Below are 19,930 nucleotides of genomic sequence, written 5' to 3' on the forward strand. Positions count from 1 at the left end.
TGTGGGCTGGTGTGCTCCCCTCTAATGGCCCAATAGGCCCATCACCCTCCCGAGGGTGTCCGAAACCCCCTCCGGTATTCCGATGACTACCCGGTTCACTCTGAAACTCTTCTGGTGTCCGAATATCATCGTCCTATATATCAATCTTTACCTCTGGACCATTCCGGAGCTCCTCGTCATGTATGTGATCTCATCCGGGACTCCGAACAACATTAGGTCATCAAATCATATAACACTATATCGTCAACGAACGTTAAGCGTGCGAACCCTACGGGTTCGAGAACTATGTAGACATGACCGAGACACCTCTAAGGTCAATAACCTATAGCGGAACCTGGATGCCCATATTGGTTCCTACATATCCTACGAAGATCTTTATCGGTCGAATTGTTATGACAACACACGTAATTCCCTTTGTCTGTCGGTATGTTACTTGCCCGAGATTCGATCGTCGGTATCGTCATACCTAGTTCAATCTCGTTACCGGCAAGTCTCTTTACTCGTTCCATAATACATCATCTCGTAACTAACTCCTTAGTCATTTCCTTGCAAGCTTATTATGATGTATATTACCGAGAGGGCCAGAGATACCTCTCCGATACTCGGAGTGACAAATCCCAATCTCGATCCATGCCAACTCAACAAACACCTTCGGAGATACCTGTAGAGCATATTTATGATCACCCAGTTACGTTGTGACATTTTATATCACACAAGGTATTCCTCTGGTATTCGGGAGTTTCATGATCTCATGGTCGAAGGAACATGTATTTGACATTCAAGAAAGCAGTAGCAATAAACAGAACGATCATATGCTAAGCTAACGGATGAGTCTTGTCCATCACATCATTGTGATCCTATTATCAAATGACAACACATGTCCATGGTTAGGAAACGTTAACCATGTTTGATCAACGAGCCAGTCTAGTAGAGGCTCACTAGGGACACGGTATTTATTTATGATTCACACATGTATTTAAGTTTCCAATCAATACAATTCTAGCATGAATAATAAACCTTTATCATGAATAAGGAAATATAAAATAACAACTTTATTATTGCATCTAGGGCATATTTCCTTTAGTCTCCCACTTGCACTAGAGTCAATAATCTAGATTACATTGTAATGAATCTAACACCCATGGAGTCTTGGTGCTGGTCAACGGGTCTGCTACATTTAGATCCGTATGTATTTTGCAAATCTCAATGTCTCCATCCTTGACCTTTTCACGAATGGAGTTGAAGTGTCTCTTGATGTGTTTGGTTCTCTTGTGAAACCTGGATTCCTTCGTCAAGGCAATTGCTCCAGTGTTGTCACAAAAGATTTTCACTGGACCCGATGCACTAGGTATTATACCCAGATCGGATATGAACTCCTTCATCCACACTCCTTCGTGTGCTGCTTCCGAAGCAGCTATGTACTCCGCTTCACACGCAGATCCTGCCAGGACGCTCTGCTTGTAACTGCACCAACTGACAGCTCCACCATTCAATATAAATACATATCCGGTTTGTGATTTAGAATCATCCGGATCAGTGTCGAAGCTAGCATCGACGTAATCATTTACGACGAGCTCTTCGCCACCTCCATAAACAAGAAACATATCCTTGGTCCTTTTCACGTACTTGAGGATGTTCTTGACCGCTGTCCAGTGACCCACTCCTAGATTACTTTGGTACCTACCTGCCAAACTTATGGCAAGGCACACATCAGGTTTGGTACACATAGCATACATGATAGAACCTATGGTTGAGGCATAGGGAATGACTTTCATTTTCTCCCTATCTTCTGCAATGGTCGAGCTTTGAGACTGACTCAATTTCACACCTTATAACACAGGCAAGAACCCTTTCTTTGACTGGTCCATTTTGAACTTCTTCAAAACTTTGTCAAGGTATGTGCTTTGTGAAAGTCCTATTAAGCGTATCGATCTATCCCTATAGATCTTGATGTCCAATATATAAGCAGCTTCACCGAGGTCTTTCATTGAAAAATTCTTATTCAAGTATCCTTTTATGCTATCCAGAAATTCTATATCATTTCCAATCAACAATATGTCATCCACATATAAAATCAGAAATGCTACAGAGCTCCCACTCACTTTCTTGTAAGTACAGGCTTCACCGTAAGTCTGTATAAAATCATATGCTTTGATCACTTCATCAAAGTGTATATTCCAACTCCGAGATGCTTGCACCAGTCCATAGATGGATCACTGGATCTTGCACACTTTGTTAGCACCTTTATGATCGACAAAACCTTCTGGTTGCATCATATACAACTCTTCTTTAAGAAATCCATTAAGGAATGCAGTTTTGACATCCATTTGCCAGATTTCATAATTATAAAATGCGGCAATTTCTAACATGATTCGGACAGACTTAAGCATCGCTACGGGCGAGAAAGTCTCATTGTAGTCAACTCCTTGAACTTGTCAAAAACCTTTCGCGACAAGTCAAGCTTTGTAGACAGCAACATTACTATCAACGTCAGTCTTCTTCTTGAAGATCCATTTATTTTCTATGGCTTGCCGATCATCGGGCAAGTCCACCAAAGTCCATACTTTGTTCTCATACATGGATCCTATCTCAGATTTCATGGCCTCAAGCCATTATCGGAATATGGTCTCATCATAGCTTCTTCATAGTTCGTAGGTTCGCCATGGTCTAATAACATAACTTTTAGGACAGGATTACCATACCACTCTGGTGCAGATCATGCTCTGGTCAACCTATGAGGTTCAGTAGTAACTTGATCTGAAGTTTCATGATCATTATCATTTGCTTCCTCTCTAGTTGGTGTGGGCATCACGGGAAAGGTTTTTTGTGATGTGCTACTTTCCAATTCGAGAGAAGGTACAATTACCTCATCAAGTTCTACTTTCCTCCCGCTCACTTCTTTCGAGGGAAACTCCTTCTCTAGAAGGGACCCATTCTTAGCAACAAAGATCTTGCCTTCGGATCTATGGCAGAGGGTGTACCCAATAGTTTCCTTAGGGTATCGTATGAAGACACACTTCTCCGATTTAGGTTCGAGCTTATCAGGCTGAAGCCTTTTGACATAAGCGTCGCATCCCCAAACTTTAAGAAACACAGCTTAGGTTTCTTCCCAAACCATAGTTCATACGGTGTCGTCTCAACGGATTTAGATGGTGCCCTATTTAATGTGAATGCGGTTGTCTCTAATGCATAACCCCAAAATGATAGTGGTAAATCGGTAAGAGACATCATAGAACGCACCATATCTAATAAAGTACGATTACAACATTCGGACACACCATTACGCTGTGGTGTTCCAGGTGGCATGAGTTGTGAAACAATTCCACATTGTTTTAAATGAAGGACAAACTCATAACTCAAATATTCACCTCCATGATCAGATCGCAGAAACTTTATTTTCTTGTTATGATGATTCTCTACTTCACTCTGAAATTCTTTGAACTTTTCAAATGTTTCAGACTTGTGTTTCATCAAGTAGATATACGCATACCTACTCAAATCATTTGTGAAGGTCAGAAAATAACGATACCCGTCACGTGCTTCAACACTCCTTGGACCGCATACATTGGTATGTATTATTTCCAATAAGTCATTAGCTTGCTCCATTGTTCCGGAGAATGGAGTTTTAGTCATCATACCCATGAGGCATGGTTCGCAAGTACCAAATGATTCATAATCAAGTGATTCCGAAATTCCATCCACATGGAATTTTTTTCATGCGCTTTACACCAATATGATCTAAACGGCAGTTCCACAAGTATGTTGCACTATCATTATCAACTTTGCATCTTTTATCATTAATATTATGAATATGTGTGTCACTACAATAGAGATTCAACAAGAATAGACCATTCAACAAGGGTGCACGACTATAAAAGTTATTACTCATATAAATAGAACGACTATTATGAAGGAAATATGCCCTAGAGGTAATAATAAAGTTGTTATTTTATATTTCCTTATTCATGATAAAGGTTTATTATTCATGCTAGAATTGTACTGATTGGAAACTTCAATACAGGTGTGAATACATAAACAAATACCGTGTCCCTAGTAAGCCTCTACTAGACTAGCTTGTTGATCAAAGATGGCTAAGGTTTCCTAACCATGGACATGTGTTGTCATTTGATAACAGGATCACATCATTTGGAGAATGATGTGATGGACAAGACCCACCCGTTATCTTAGCATAATGATCGTTTAGATTGTTGCTATTGCTTTCTTCATGTCAAATACATATTCCTCGGACTATGAGATTATGCAACTCTCGGATACCGGAGGAATGCCTTGTGTGCTATCAAACGTCACAATGTAACTGGGTGATCATAAAGATGCTCTACAGGTATCTCCAAAGGTGTTTGTTGAGTTGGCATAGATCGAGATTAGGATTTGTCACTCCGAGTATCGGAGAGCTATCTCTGGGCCCTCTTGGTAATACACATCATAAGCATGTAAGAAAATGACTAAGGAGTTAGTCACGAGGTGATGTATTACGGAGCGAGTAAAGAGACTTTCTGGTAACGAGATTGAACTAGGTATGAAGATATCGACAATCGAATCTCGGGCAAGTAACATACCGGTAGACAAAGGGAATTACGTATGTTGTCATAACGGTTCGACCGATAAAGATCTTCGTAGCATATGTAGGAGCCAATATGGGATCCAGGTTCTGCTATTGGTTATTGACCGGAGAGGTGTTGATACGTCTCCATCGTACCTACTTTTCCAAACACCTTTTCCCTTGTTTTGGACTCTAACTTGCATGATTTGAATGGAACTAACCCGGACTGATGCTGTTTTCAGCAGAACTGCCATGGTGTTATTTTTATGCAGAAATAAAAGTTCTCGGAATGACCTAAAAATCCACGGAGCAACTTTATAAAAAATATTGGCGAAAGAATCAAGGCCAGGGGGCCCACACCCTGTCCACGAGGGTGGGGGCGCGCCTACCCCCTGGGCACGCCCCCCTGCCTCGTGCCCCCCTGGTGCTCCAACGACCTCAACTCCAACTCCATATATTCACGTTCGGGAGAAAAAAACAAAGAGAAGGATTCATCGCGTTTTCGATACAAAGCCGCCGCCAAGCCCTAAACTCTCTTAGGAGGGCTGATCTGGAGTCCGTTCGGGGCTCCGGAGAGGGGAATCCGTCACCGTCGTCATCATCAACCTTCCTCCATTGTTAGGGTTTGATCCCTAGTATCCATTATGTTCTAAGATTGATGTTGCTATGACTTTGCTATGCTTAATGCTTGTCACTAGGGACCGAGTGCCATGATTTCAGATCTGAACCTATTATGTTTTTATGAATATATGTGAGTTCTTGATCCTATCTTGCAAGTCTATAGTCACCTATTATGTGTTATGATCCGACAACCCCGAAGTGACAACAATCGGGACCACTCTCGGTGATGACCGTAGTTTGAGGACATCATGTATTCACTAAGTGTTAATGCTTTGGTCCGGTACTCTATTAAAAGGAGGCCTTAATATCCCTTAGTTTCTGAAAGGACCACGCTGCCACGGGAGAGTAGGACAAAAGATGTCATGCAAGTTCTTTTCCATAAGCACGTATGACTATATTCGGAATACATGCCTACATTGCATTGATGAACTAGAGCTAGTTCTGTGTCACCCTATGTTATAACTGTTGCATGAGGAATCGCATCCGACATAATTATCCATCACTGATCCAATGCCTACAAGCTTTTCACATATTGTTCTTTGCTTAGTTACTTTACCGTTGCCACTGTTACAATTACTACAAAACTGCTACTGTTACTTTTGCTACTGTTACCGTTACTCCCATACTACTTTGCTACTAAACACTTTGCTGCAGATATTAAGTTATCCAGGTGTGGTTGAATTGACAACTCAACTGCTAATACTTGAGAATATTTTTTGGCTCCCCTTGTGTCGAATCAATAAATTTGGGTTGAATACTCTACCCTCGAAAACTGTTGCGATCCCTTATACTTGTGGGTTATCAAGACTATTTTGTGGCGCCGTTGCCGGGGAACATAGCTCTATTCTTTGAGTCACTTGTGATTTATATCTGCTGATCACTATGAGGAACTTGAAAGACGAAAGAACCAAGATTTATCCCTCAACTACGAGGGGAGGTAAGGAACTGCCATCTAGCTCTGCACTTGATTCTCCTTCTGTTTTGAGTAAACTTGCGACACCTAAACCTGCTTCTGCTATTAATTCTGATATGTCGCATGTTATTGATGATGCCACTTCTGCTATGTGTAATGCTTATGATGAAACTACTTCTATGCTTGATAATACTGTGCCATTAGGTGAATTTCTTGATGAACAACTTGCTAGGGCCAGAGAGAATATAAATTATTGAAACTGATAATATTGATGAAAGTGATGATGAAGATTCTTCCCGTAGATATGAATTTCCTATTGTGCCTGAGGGTTATGTTATGGATGAAGAAACTGCTAGAGATTTTCTTGCTTGCAATGATAGATCTGATCTTAAGAAATTATTAGCTAAGCTGAAAGAAAAGTCTCTGAATGCTAGAATGAAATATGACCCCGCTTTTGCTACTTCACCTATCTGTGTTACTGATAAGGATTATGATTTTTCTGTCGATCCTGAGATAATTACTTCGGTTGAATCTGATCCTTTTTATGGCTATGAATCTGAAACTGTTGTGGCACATCTTACTAAGTTAAATGATATAGCCACCCTATTCACTAATGATGAGAAAACTCGTTACTACTATATCCTTAAATTATTTCCGTTCTCATTAAAGGGTGATGCTAAAACATGGTTTAATTCTCTTGATCTTGCTTGTGTGCGTAGTCCCCAGGATAGGATTTATTATTTCTCTGCTAAATATTTCCCTGCTCATAAGAAACAAGTTGCTTTAAGGGAAATATATAATTTTGTGCAAATTGAAGAAGGGAGTCTCCCACAAGCTTGGGGGAGGCTTCTCCGATTACTTAATGCTTTGCCTAATCATCCTCTTAAGAAAAATGAAATACGTGATATCTTTTATAATGGACTAACCGATGCTTCCAGAGACCACCTGGATAGTTGTGCTGGTTGTGTTTTCAGGGAAAGAACTGTTGATCAAGCTGAATTGTTATTGAATAACATGTTGACTAATGAAAATAATTGGACACTTCCTGAACCAACTCCTAAGCCAACTCCGAATAAAAGAGGTGTTCTATTTCTCAGTCCTGAAGATATGCAAGAAGCAAAGAAATCTATGAAAAAAAAGGTATGAAAGCTGAAGATATTAAGAATTTACCTCCTGTTGGGGATATTACTACTAGGTGTGAACCGGCCTACCTGGGCTGGGTTAACTTCATTAGTAGTATAAAGGTGATTAAGCAGATGAAGGCCCAAGGCCTGTAGTCGGTTTAGAACCTGTAGCCGTAAACCGGCTTGATATGTAAACTTGCATTGTAAGTTAGGAATAAAGAGAGACCAACCGGGATACGAGTATGAACCAGTATGGGACTCTGTGGACCGACGGGCGTCACCCGTGTATATAAGGGGACGACCCGGCGGTGGTTCAAGGACAGACAACAACAACTCGAGCCTAGGCGAAACTTGTTTGCTCCCTAGCCATCGAAACCACATCAATTCCATCACAACTAGACGTAGGCTTTTACCTTCATCGAAGGGGCCGAACTAGTATAAACCCTCGTGTCTTTGTGTCCGCTTTAACCCCTTCAAGTTAACCCGTAGCGATGGCTCCACGACTAAGTCCTTTCACAAGGACATCTGCCGTGACAAATCCACGACAGTTGGCGCCCACCGTGGGGCTATCACACGACAGTTTGATGATCTTGGAGGGCAAGCTCAAAGGACTCGAAGGCTATGCTGTGGGCCGGATGACCAAGAGTCGTCGCGGCAAGCTCTACATCGACGATGCAGGATGGGGTCTCGAAGCCGGCTCAATCGAGTACGGGTACCGGGTCCCCTTTGGTGGCATACACGTTTTTATCGGCAAGATTGGTGAGCCTGGGCCTGAGTCGGACATCCGCACCGACCTCGTCGAGACGGCTCAGCGTGCGAGATCTACCCAGGTTAAACCGGCCGTGAAGTGTGCCTTCGTGGGAGTCATCCACGGAGGAGAGCATGGGGACGAGTCAGAGTACGGTAGCGAGACCGTCGTCTATTCCGGCGACGAGTCCTTGACCGGAGAGACCGAATCATTGTACCAGTTGCAAGTCGACCAGATTAGGGGCTGTTCCGATGGCGATAGTATTCCGGACCCCCTTGAGCAGATCAACCGGGTTGGAATATTCATGGCCAGTACACAGGCGGCGAATCACTCCTCGACCGCAGCAGCAATGTTCTCCGGATCAGCAGCGGCAGTGGCAGCAGGGGCAGGAGGCCTTGTGCGCCCACCGGTTCAAGTTCTGTCTGACCTGTTTGATGCACCAGTTGTACTTATGGCAGATGCCAATCCGGCGGATCAGGAGGCCCATGATGCAGAGGTTGCAAAGGTGACAGAGCAGATCGCACAAGCCAAAGCCGACCTGGCAGCAGAGAAGGACAGGATGGCCGCAGAGCGGGCCGCTTTGGACGCCCAGGCCTATAAGCTCATGCTCGACCAGAACGCATCACAGGAAGTCTTGAAGCGGAAGCATAGATCACGCCTACCATTAGGATTCGACCCTCGAAATCTCTTTCACACTCCGGGAGCTGGAACCAGTAATCCGCCGGGGCACCTGGAGGTAAACCGGGTCGAGGCACCAGGGCCAGGAGCGACGATCCAACCCTGCCTGATGGAACCTCCTCGGCAGAACATTGTGATTCCTCCGCTAGTCCAGACACCTCCGGGTCATTATTCCAATCCTATGGACAATCTTGTCGCAGCTGCGGCGCGATTAGAAGCTATCCCGGTCGAAGGAGACTCTCCGCAAGCAATAGAGACGTGCCGGGTTAAGGAACTTCTCCGAACCGCTTTGATTTAACAGGAGGCATATTCATACAGTCGCGATCGGATTTATTCCACACCTCGTCCAAGCCGGAGCTATAGTAGGTGCCTGGATGAACCGGCCATATCAAGCAATGCGCGGGGCCGTGAAGCGGCCCGTGGCAATAACCCAGCCGGTGGTGTTCACAATGCTCAGGATGTAGTGGACCGGGCCCGGGCACGAAGGGAGGCCGAGTTAGCAGCACAGAACGAGGCGGATCAGCTTACACCGGTTCGTCCTACCACCTCTGTCGGGCCAGGGGTCGCATCTAGCTTGGGAGTGCCCTGTTTAGTCCCCGCTTTACGCAATGTACGCCTGCCCAAGGACTTCAAGGGCCCGTGCAAGGTGCCGAATTACACCGCTGATTTATCTCCAGAAGCGTGGGTAGAGAGTTATGAGATGGCAATGGAGATGCTGGATGTGGATGAGACCGCGTGTGCAAAGTACTTCACCATGATGCTTGAAGGCACAGCCCGTACTTGGTTGAAGGGCCTGCCGCCTAATTCTATCAGTTCATGGGCCCAGTTGCGGACCCGGTTTATCCAGAATTTCAAAGACACGTGTAAGCAGCCTAAGTCCATAGTAGACTTGGCGGCTTGTGTTCAGGAGGACGGAGAGTCAACAACCCATTGGGTACGCCGTGTTTCTGAAGTCTTGCACTCGTCTGACAGGATCAATGCTGACTCTGCGATCTTAACCCTGGAGGGCAACTGCCGGTTTAAGCCTCTAAAGCAGAAGTTGGGGCGTATGAAGCGGTTCTGTAATGACATGGGAACTCTCATGGCCGCTTTAGTGAAGTATGCTGATTCTGATAGTACCAAGGATCCCGAGACTGACGATGACGAAGCAGGGAAGGGAAAAAAGAATAGCAACTCTAAGGGGCATCAATACAAACCGGCGGGCCATGGAAACGGAGGCAAGCGTAAGGCAGATGGCAGCATGGACTTTGTGGCTAACACTAATGCGCAGGACAAGAGTCAGCGGCGCAGAGGTAAAGCGGCGAATCGTAATGGGGCTCCAAATCCTAACCCGGATCGCTTAAACTATTTGCTGAATTAGCCTTTCCCAAAACACGGGACGAAGGAGGCGCCGGCTAACCACCTTTGGAAGGATTGTTACATTATGCAGGAATTTAAAAACTCTAATGCCTTCCGGTATGACCGTGGGTCAGGTGGTGGCTCAGGATCCGGCTTCCATGGGCCGGGTCACGATGGAGCTTCCGATTCAGGTTTCAATCAGGGCGGTAATAATAACCAGGATAATCAGAATGGTCAAGGGGGTTACAACCAACAGCAGCAGCAGCAGCGGTCGGGTTATCAGAGCCAGCCAAAACAGTTGAACAATGGGCAGTATCACGTTTTCACAACTAGCTCAGTAAGCGCGACCGGAAACTTCATAAGCGAGCAGTGAACTCTGTTGAACCGACCGTACCGCGTTATTTACGCCGGTCGGAGCAGCCTATCGTGTGGAGCAGGGAGGATCACCCCCCCGGGTTGACAATCTGGGCCAGTTGGCATTAGTGGTAGACCCTTAGGTGGGAGGTTATAAATTCACCAAGGTACTCATGGATGGAGGGAGCAATATTAACATCCTGTACCATGAGACATTCCGCCGCATGGGGCTAACAGACAAGGATCTCAGACCATCTAATACGGTGTTCCATGGGGTGGTGCCTGGCAAATCAGCATATCCTGTTGGTAAGATAGCCCTGGAGGTGGCTTTTGGGGACGAGCATGATTCCCGATCCGAGACACTAACCTTTGAGGTGGTGAAGATCCGGAGCCCGTATCACGCCTTGTTTGGGCGGCCGGCTTATGCCAAATTCATGGCACGACCTTGTTATATCTATTTGCAGCTCAAGATGCCGGGTCACAAAGGGACAATAACGGTTCATGGGAGCCGCAAGATTGCTTTGGAATGTGAGGAAGGTGATGCGGCCTATGCAGAGTCAGTTTGTGCCACGGAGGAGTTAAAATATTATAGGGACAATGTTGATCCGGCGGACATGACCCCTTTGAAGAAGCCAACCATGGAGCATGATTCAGATCTGAAGTTCAAATCAGCGGCTGAGACCAAGCTTGTTGACTTCGTGCCCGGCGATTCGTCCAAGCAGTTCACTGTCAGTGCCAACTTGGACCCTAAATAGGAAAGCGCGCTCATCGAGTTCATCCGTGAGAATTGGGACATTTTTGCATGGAAGCCTTCTGACATGCCAGGTGTACCGAGGGAACTCGCTGAGCACACTCTTAATGTTGATCCCAAGTATAAACCGGTAAAGCAATTTCTCCGCCGGTTTAACGAAGAGAGGCGCAAAGCTATTGGGAAGGAGGTGGCCAGGCTCTTAGCGGCTGGTTTTATCATTGAAGTGTTCCATCCAGAGTGGCTTGCTAATCCGGTGCTGGTTCTTAAGAAAAATGGCACTTGGCGTATGTGTGTGGATTACACGGATCTTAACAAGGCTTGTCCAGCGGATCCTTTTGCCCTCCCTCGCATTGACCAGATTATTGACGCCACGACGGGTTGTGAGCATTTGAGTTTTTTGGATGCGTATTCTGGGTATCATCAGATCAAAATGGCGGTTAAGGACCAGGAGAAGACGGCGTTTATTACTCCCTTTGGAGCCTTCTGCTATGTATCTATGCCTTTTTGGCTCAAGAGCGCCCAAGCCACTTATCAACGGTGTGTACAGAACTGCCTGCATAAGCAGATCGGCCGCAATGTGCACGCCTATGTGGATGATATTGTAGTCAAGTCAAGGCAGAAGGAGACACTGGTTGATGATTTGAAGGAAACCTTTGACAACTTGCGGGTTTACAAGATGATGCTTAACCCGGCCAAATGTGTTTTTGGTGTTCCGGCAGGCAAGTTACTGGGCTTTCTTGTGTCCAACAGAGGAATCGAGGCTAATCCGGAGAAGATTACGGCTATCACCTCCCTGGCTAAACTGAAGTGTATCAACGATGTTCAGCGTTTGGCGGGTCGGATCGCCGCACTGAGCCGGTTTATCAGCCGCCTCGGAGAGAAGGCCATCCCTTTATACCAGATGTTGAGAAAGACAGATCAATTCATCTGGAGTCCAGCTGCTGATGAAGCGTTGGAGGACTTGAAGCGGCAATTAGCCAATCCGCCCGTTCTTGCCGCTCCGGTTGACAAGGAGCCGTTATTGTTATACGTAGCGGCCAATGCTCGTGCAGTTAGCGTGGCTATTGTGGTAGAACGCAAGGAGGCAGGCAAGGAGTATCCGGTTCAGCGGCCGGTTTACTATATCAGCGAGGTGCTTATTGAATCCAAGCAAAGGTATCCGCATTGGCAGAAGCCAGTATATGGAGTTTTCATGGCAAGGCGGAAGTTGAAGCAGTATTTCCAAGGGCACCCTATCACAGTGGTCAGTTCAGCTCCCTTGGGCGATATCATACAGAACCGGGAGGCGACCGGCCGGATTGCCAAGTGGGCTATAGAACTTGGGCCGCACGGATTGAAGTACGTACCCTGGACGGCGGTGAAGTCTCAAGCACTTGTGGATTTCATCAATGACTGGACTGAGTTGCAAGCCCTAGAGGAGAAACCGGATCACACATATTGGACTATCCATTTTGATGGATCCAGACAATTGGAAGGCTCGGGGGCCGGAATCGTGTTAACTTCCCCACGAGGTGATAAGTTTTGTTATGTTCTCTGCTTAATGTTCCCTTGTACTAATAATGCAGCTGAGTATGAAGCCTTGCTCCATGGTCTCCGGATGGCTAAAGAAATGAATCTAAGTCGGGTTAAGTGCTTCGGTGACTCGGACCTCGTAGCTCAACAGGTGTCTGGCACTTGGGATTCTAAAGACCCACTCATGGTTGCATATCATTGTGAGGTGGATATTGTTGCAGGTCACTTCAAGGGTTATCAGGTGGATCACGTGGATCGTCGAAAAAATGAAGCGGCGGATGCTTTAAGCCGGTTGGGCTCTCAGCGTAAACCGGTCCCGCCTAATGTCTTTCTTGATGTGTTGCACAATCCGCCAGTCAAGCTCCTAGGTGAAGCGGATTTGGCTATTCCTGATCCGAAGGCTCAATTGGTGGCAGCCCTGCATGTTATACCGGATTGGACAGTTCCCTATCTTGCGTACATGAACGGGGGAGAGTTGCCAGAGGATGAGACTCTAGCCAGGCAGATAGTCCGGCGATCCAAATCTATGACAATTATCAATGGCGAATTGCATCATTGCAGTGTACCAGGGGCGTTTCAACGCTGCGTCTCTCCTGAGGAAGGTTGTGAAATTTTACGCGAAATCCATGAAGGGGATTGTGGTCACCACGCCGGTTCAAAGTCTTTGGTGGCTAAGGCGTTTCGTCACGGGTTTTACTGGTTGACAGCTCATGCTGATGCAGAGGACTTGGTTAAACGGTGTGATGGCTGTCAGAAATTTTCAAGGCGTGCTCATGTGCCGGCTCAAGAATTGAGGACGATTCCAATTACTTGGCCGTTTGCAACATGGGGTCTGGATATGGTCGGACCTTTTAAAAGATCCAAGGATAAGAAAACCCACCTTTTGGTGGCAGTTGACAAGTTTACCAAGTGGGTTGAAGCGGAGCCTGTCAGCAAGTGTGATGCAGCTACAGCGGTGCAGTTCATTAAAAAGGTGATTTTCCGGTTTGGCTTTCCACACAGTATCATTACTGACAATGGTACCAATTTATCCAAGGGTGCTATGAAGGAATTCTGTGAACGTGAGCACATCAGACTTGACGTATCATCAGTGGCTCACCCCCAGTCCAATGGGTAGGCAGAACGAGCTAATCAAGAGATCTTGCGAGGCATCAAACCCCGGCTTATGGTTCCATTGCAAAGAACACCGGGATGTTGGGTTGAAGAGCTACCATCTGTGCTATGGAGTATCAACACTACGCCCAACCGATCTACAGGATACACAGCGTTTTTATGGTCTACGGAGCAGAGGCGGTTCTCCCTAGTGATATCCGGCACGATTCACCTCGTGTGGCGGCTTATGTTGAAGCGGACAATGAGACAACACAGCAAGATGCTTTGGACCTATTAGATGAGGAGCGTGACATAGCGGCTGCCCGCTCGATGATTTATCAACAAGATCTTCGTCGCTATCACAGTCGCCGGGTCAGAACCAGAGCTTTTCAAGAAGGAGATTTGGTGCTTCGGCTCATCCAAGACCAGACGGATATGCATAAGTTATCCCCACCTTGGGAGGGACCTTTCGTGGTCAGCAAGAATCTGCACAATGGGTCGTACTATCTGATTGATATTCGAGAGCATAAAGACTCACGTACATCAGATGAGGAGACCAACAGGCTGTGGAATATAGCTCATCTTCGGCCTTACTACACTTGAGCCATCGGCTCTATCTATGTACATATTATGGCAATGTATATATTATCATTGATATAATAAAACCGGAGCCTCAGCTAAAGCGGGGTCTCTGTCCTTTCATATCATGTGTGGTTACATGGAGTGGTTCTGTTTTAAAGCGGCCTCCGGTTTACCCCTTGAAATTTGCTTTTCAAAAAAGCTTTGTGATATCACTTGGGGCCTTGGTCGTGTCCGAACCAATGCGACACCTTTTGATAGGCGAAAGCCACCAGATCACTTGGGGACATGGTCAAGTCTGAACCAGTCACGCCTCTTGATCGGCCTAAGGCCACAAAATCACTTGGGGGCTTGGTCGAACCCGAACCATTGCCACGCCTTTTGATCGGCATAAATGCCACGGTTTCATTTGGGGACCTGGCTGACTTGAACCATTGTCACTCCTGTTGGGGGCTTGGTCCTGTCCGACCATGGTAATACCATCTGATCAGCTCAGTAAAGCATGTTTTTGCAAACGGTTTTTATCATTGCCTTTGCTTCCATATTTCTTTTATGACTATTCTTCAATTTTTGTTGTGTTTCCTTTAAACCAACAACACTTTTTTACCGGTTCAGCTGATGGAAATCAGTTCATTTGTATTCTGGAGAAATATGCCCGGTTTAACTTTCCTATTAACATCATGAAGTAGCAGGGGGGGCTCATAATGACCCAACACGGTTTACATGGAAGTTGTTTTCTCCCCTTTGATGATAACGGTTTATAAATACTCCATTTCAAGCCTGGCTAAGCCAACTTCATGCCCAGCGATGGCAGCTATTTTGTATCGCATATTTGATTATATGTTTTAAATACATTGATATATATATATATATATATATATATATATATATCAAGGTTATAAACCGGTTGGTGGTATAACCGCCACCGCAGTTCAAGATTTTCTGATTGCAGGAAATATAAATTGAGGATTTCAAGCAAAAGCATCAGTACTTATGCACGAAGGCATATTCAAGGCAGAAGTATTGACTATCCTATTACAAGGCAACGCGGTGCCCAAATAAGATCATTGTTGTTCCGGCGGATCATAGTAAAGCAGCTATTTAAACCGGCTTCCGGTTCAAGCCTGTTCATCAAACCGGTCTGATGGTTGTGGGTCGTCCCGCGCCGCTTCAGCCTCCTCATCTCTATCCATTGGTTGGAAATCAATAGTGGTCCAGTCGATTCCCATTAAAGCTTGAAAGACAGTCTCTTCATGGATCAAAGAAGACGGTTCAATATCAGGAGCGTAAGTATGCTTACGGATTGGAGGAATCAGATTCTCCGCTTTAGGAGTTGGTGCAGGCACTCGTTTGTTCTGATCATTGTACTGAGCTTGATAATGCGACAAGTCTGCCTCTTCAGCCAATTGACAAGCCAGAGGGCGTACTGCACGGTTTATCGCCCTCAAATCATCTTCATTGAACTCTGAGCCATCTTCCTTCAATCTGGGATAGCCTTGAGCTGCTTCAACAGGATCGAAATCCGGCACCCATGCTTTTGCCCGGATCAAGGCATTAATGGCTCCGGTTCGAGCAGTAGATTTTTTCAGTTCTTCAATCCGAGCAGGAAGCATTGACAACCTATTAAGAGTGTCTTGGATTAAAGTGGGTGCCGGATTGTTATGAGATGCAGTGGTGATGATCCGTTGCGCTCCGGTATACAACTGTTCAATTAAAGTGTAGGCAGCCTTCAACTACTTCCGAACATCTGACCCTAAGTGACCAATGCGGGTACCTGCAACAATGCAGGAAAGATCACAAACCGGATCTATTATAAGCAGGCTAGAGTTGTCCAGGAAACCAAAAGGAGCTTACCAAATATAGCAGCAGTCATGGAATGTACTTGCCACTTTACGGTGGTCAGCTCATCTACCACCGGTTTAAGGGCAGCCTCAGCTTTTTCAGCTCTTTTTATTAAATCGGCCTTCTCAGTGGCCCAATCAGTCCGCTCCTTCTTGAAGCCCTCTTTCAGCTGTTCTGTGATGCTCAAAGCGCTGGTTATTTCTTCCCTTGCCTTGTCAGTTTCAGCTTGTTGGGTTTTCAAAGTTTCCTGCAGATCAGTAATCCGGTCCTCTTTGATCTTCACTTCAGCCTGCATAAAGACAGTGCTTGGCTTTCAACAAACGGTACAAGAATTTGAAGTACCAACCACATAACAAGTTATACGCTTGATACTTGGGGGCTAATGCACCTTCAATTTTCATCTATTACTAAATCGCAAAGTCCCAAAGCTCAATACAGGTATTCAACTTGGCACTTGGGGGCTAATGGCTATTTGCTCAGTTATGTTCTGATGTTAGAATATTTATTGGAGTCCCGGTTTAACTATACTAAGTTGAACTGGCCCTTGGGGGCTAAATTGATGGATTTCAAAGTATTGAGGACTATATTCAAGTCCCGGCTTGAAGAAGGTTACAAACCGGCCCTTGGGGGCTAGGAGGATTAATACAGTGGCAATAATTAAAGAAAGAAGAAGCACAAGTAAGTTACCTCAAATTTATCTCTCATCATCTTTACCATGCCAGCTTCACAGTCACGACTAGTATATAGCCGGTTCAAGTAACCAGAATGAATATCTCGGGCACTCAGAGCAGCATATGTTTCCAGATCAACATCCCATTTGCCTTTGTTCATGGCAGAAAAATCTTCTTTCACAGTATGCTTGGCCAAAGCGACAGGATTCCCTGGTTCAAAGCGACCTACACCAGTAATTACAACATCAACATCCTTGGACTCGCTGGTTTGCGTTGGCGCGGTCGGTTTATTGGCAGGCTTTGAAGGACTGCGGGATCTATCAATCCGGTCGGAGCTGGCAGGCTGATCAACAGGGACTGAGGTATCGATAGGCCTTTTATCAGTAATGGCATCATCCTGCAAAGGAGGATCATTGGGAATATCCTCAGGAACGAACGCTTCAAGATCTGGTGTTTTATCTTGTTCAGGAGCAGTGTCTTCCTCGGCCGCTTTATTCAGGCGGGCTTTTTTGCTCGGTTTAGGTTTAGCCTTGAAAAGGAAGCAAAGAGTCAAGGAACAACATAAGTTATAACGTGGTATACCGGAAGCATATGTTCAGTCTAGCTTACCCAAGAACCGTTTTCAGTGGTGGCAACTGAGTGGCCGACGATTCACCCGAGGAAGAATGGGAAGTAACCTGATAATCGGAGTCGGACGGATTAAGAGGTTGACGGATGAAACCCGCTTTAGGACATAAATTAATAAAAAGGTCGGAGACCTCGGAGCGGCGTTTTCGAACCGGACTGTTTGGTAAACCGGTGGAGGTAACTACCTGGCCGCTGTGCCGGGTTGTGCGGCGAGCTTCGTGTTGCTGAGTCTTTATAAGAAATTTGGGATCCAAATAAGAAAGAGGATGAGAAAATTTAACTTTCCGGTTTGCCTGGCGAAATTTTGGCAAAGGCAAAGGATCTGAATCGGAAGAGAGAATAGTTACCTCAGCGACATCAGCATTACTGGCTTCAGCGTCGTCCTGACAAGTATCGTCATCAATAAGGCGTGTAAAAAGTAAGCCTAGTGAATCGAGTTCTACCTCAAGGTCCGAATTACCCACATCATCATCAACAGCCGGATCAGATGAAGCAGTGGTTTTCCTCTTTTTAGCAGGCTTCTTGATGACCTTGGTCTTTAGCCGGGTTGACCGTTCTGCTTTCTCCGGTTTGTCTTGTGGAAGCTTCTTGCTCCAAAATGGATTATCACCCTGGTTAAGCAGCAATTGATGTTAGACAGAGATAGCAATGACAGTTTCAGTAAAAAGTACAATCCAAATCTTACAGCTGGCGGTTTGTTGGTAGCACAGAAAGGGGGCAGGCCGGTCTGAGCGCAGAGGTGCTCCGGTTCGTTCAGCATTTTCTTCACAGCATCTGTGACTTCATCATCGGAGAGCTGGATGTTGGTGTGTCGGAGTGGATCATCAATGCTACCAGTATACTCGCACATTAAACCGGAGCGCCGGATGAGAGGCAGTATGCTCCATGATATCCAACAACGTGCGAGATCTACTCCTGTTAAACCGTTGGCCATGAAGGCTCGGAGCTTGGATAATTGCGGGGCATATTTACTCCTTTCCTTGGCACTTAACCTTTGTGGGAAGGGGTGTGTATTGCTGAGCTGCTCCGGACGAAAGCCAGGCAAAGGATTTTCATCATCAGGGGAAGTATCTTTGCAGTAAAACCATGTTGCATTCCACTCCTTGGGGTGACTGTGTAGTCTGACATGGGGATAAGCGATTTCTTTCCTTTTCTGAATTGCCACACCGCCCAATTCGGTATTGGGACCGTCAGTGAATTCTGTGCGGCGGTTTAAGTGGAAGCATTTTCTGAACAATTCAATTGTGGGTTTCTCTTGAAGGTATACCTCACAGAGCACTTGGAAGTGACATAAGTTGGTAACAGAATTGGGGCCAGTATCTTGCGGGCGGAGTTGAAAATTGGCTAACACATCCCGGTAAAATTTAGAGCCGGGCGGTTTGAAGCCCCGGGCTAAGTGATCCGCAAAGATCACAACCTCTCCCTCTTGAGGTGTGGGAGGACATTCATCACCAGGAACCCTCCAGTGGATAGTCTCTTTGCTGTCTAAAGCGCCGATTGAAACTAAATCATCCAGCTGAGTTTCTGTGACGCGAGAAGGAACCCAGTTGCACTCATATACTTGTTTGGCCATGATGAGATCTACAAGAAATAAGTGATTCCAGTTCAAGAATGCGCTGGTATGAACAATGTTAAACCGGAGGCAGTACATTTAAACTGGATTTTTTATGCAGTGGCATCATATGGCTACAGAGTTCTGGCGGTTCAACAAGGGGACTAATGGTATATACCGGTTTATTAACTTTTTCTATATTAAGTTAAACCGCCTTATCTAAACATTGAAAACAATTGAGGTGGCGGATGGCTAAGTATGCAGAAACAGGTTTCACAAGGTCTTATGGCAGCAATGGATCTGAAGCAAGTTCAGAAAAACAGAAAATATTCAAAAGGTTAAAACAGAACGGAAGTGAATCAATGGGCAGGTATGTAGATGAGATCTATGGACTTGAGCGTGAAACTACAGGTGGATGCTAAAAGGCTACTGCTAATCAGAGCAGGGTTTCACAGATCTATCCAGGAGTCTGGGTACAAGTATGAACAAGTGCTGAACACGGCAAGAACACGAAACCCTAGAATAGATCTATGTTAAGAAGAACAGAAGGCTTACCAGAGCCGAGGAAGACGCGGAAGGCTACCGCAGTGCTCTGGTGCGTCCAGGTTGATGCAGCGGCCCAAGACGGTGCAGAGGTCAACGGCGGCGGAGGAGCTCCGAGGCTGGCGACGCGAGGAAGACGAAGAGAAAGAGACGAAGGGGAAAAAAGGAAATGATCCTTCGGTCCTATTTATAAGGCAGGGGATGTATGTCAGGCGCGCGAATCCAAGAGCCACAAGATTCAGAAGTGGAGCTGCTGACTTGGGTATCGCAGATCTATTAATAAAAGAAGGCATTATGAATGTTAACTTCATGATGACGTCATGCCGGTTTACAGCAATCAGAGATGATGACGACATGGCGGTTTACCAATTACCAGAAGATGTTGAAGACAAAGATTTTTTGTGAAGGATTGACATGAACCAGT

Source organism: Triticum dicoccoides, chromosome 3B (genome assembly GCF_002162155.2).
Source record: "Triticum dicoccoides isolate Atlit2015 ecotype Zavitan chromosome 3B, WEW_v2.0, whole genome shotgun sequence".
NCBI lineage: Eukaryota > Viridiplantae > Streptophyta > Magnoliopsida > Poales > Poaceae > Triticum > Triticum dicoccoides.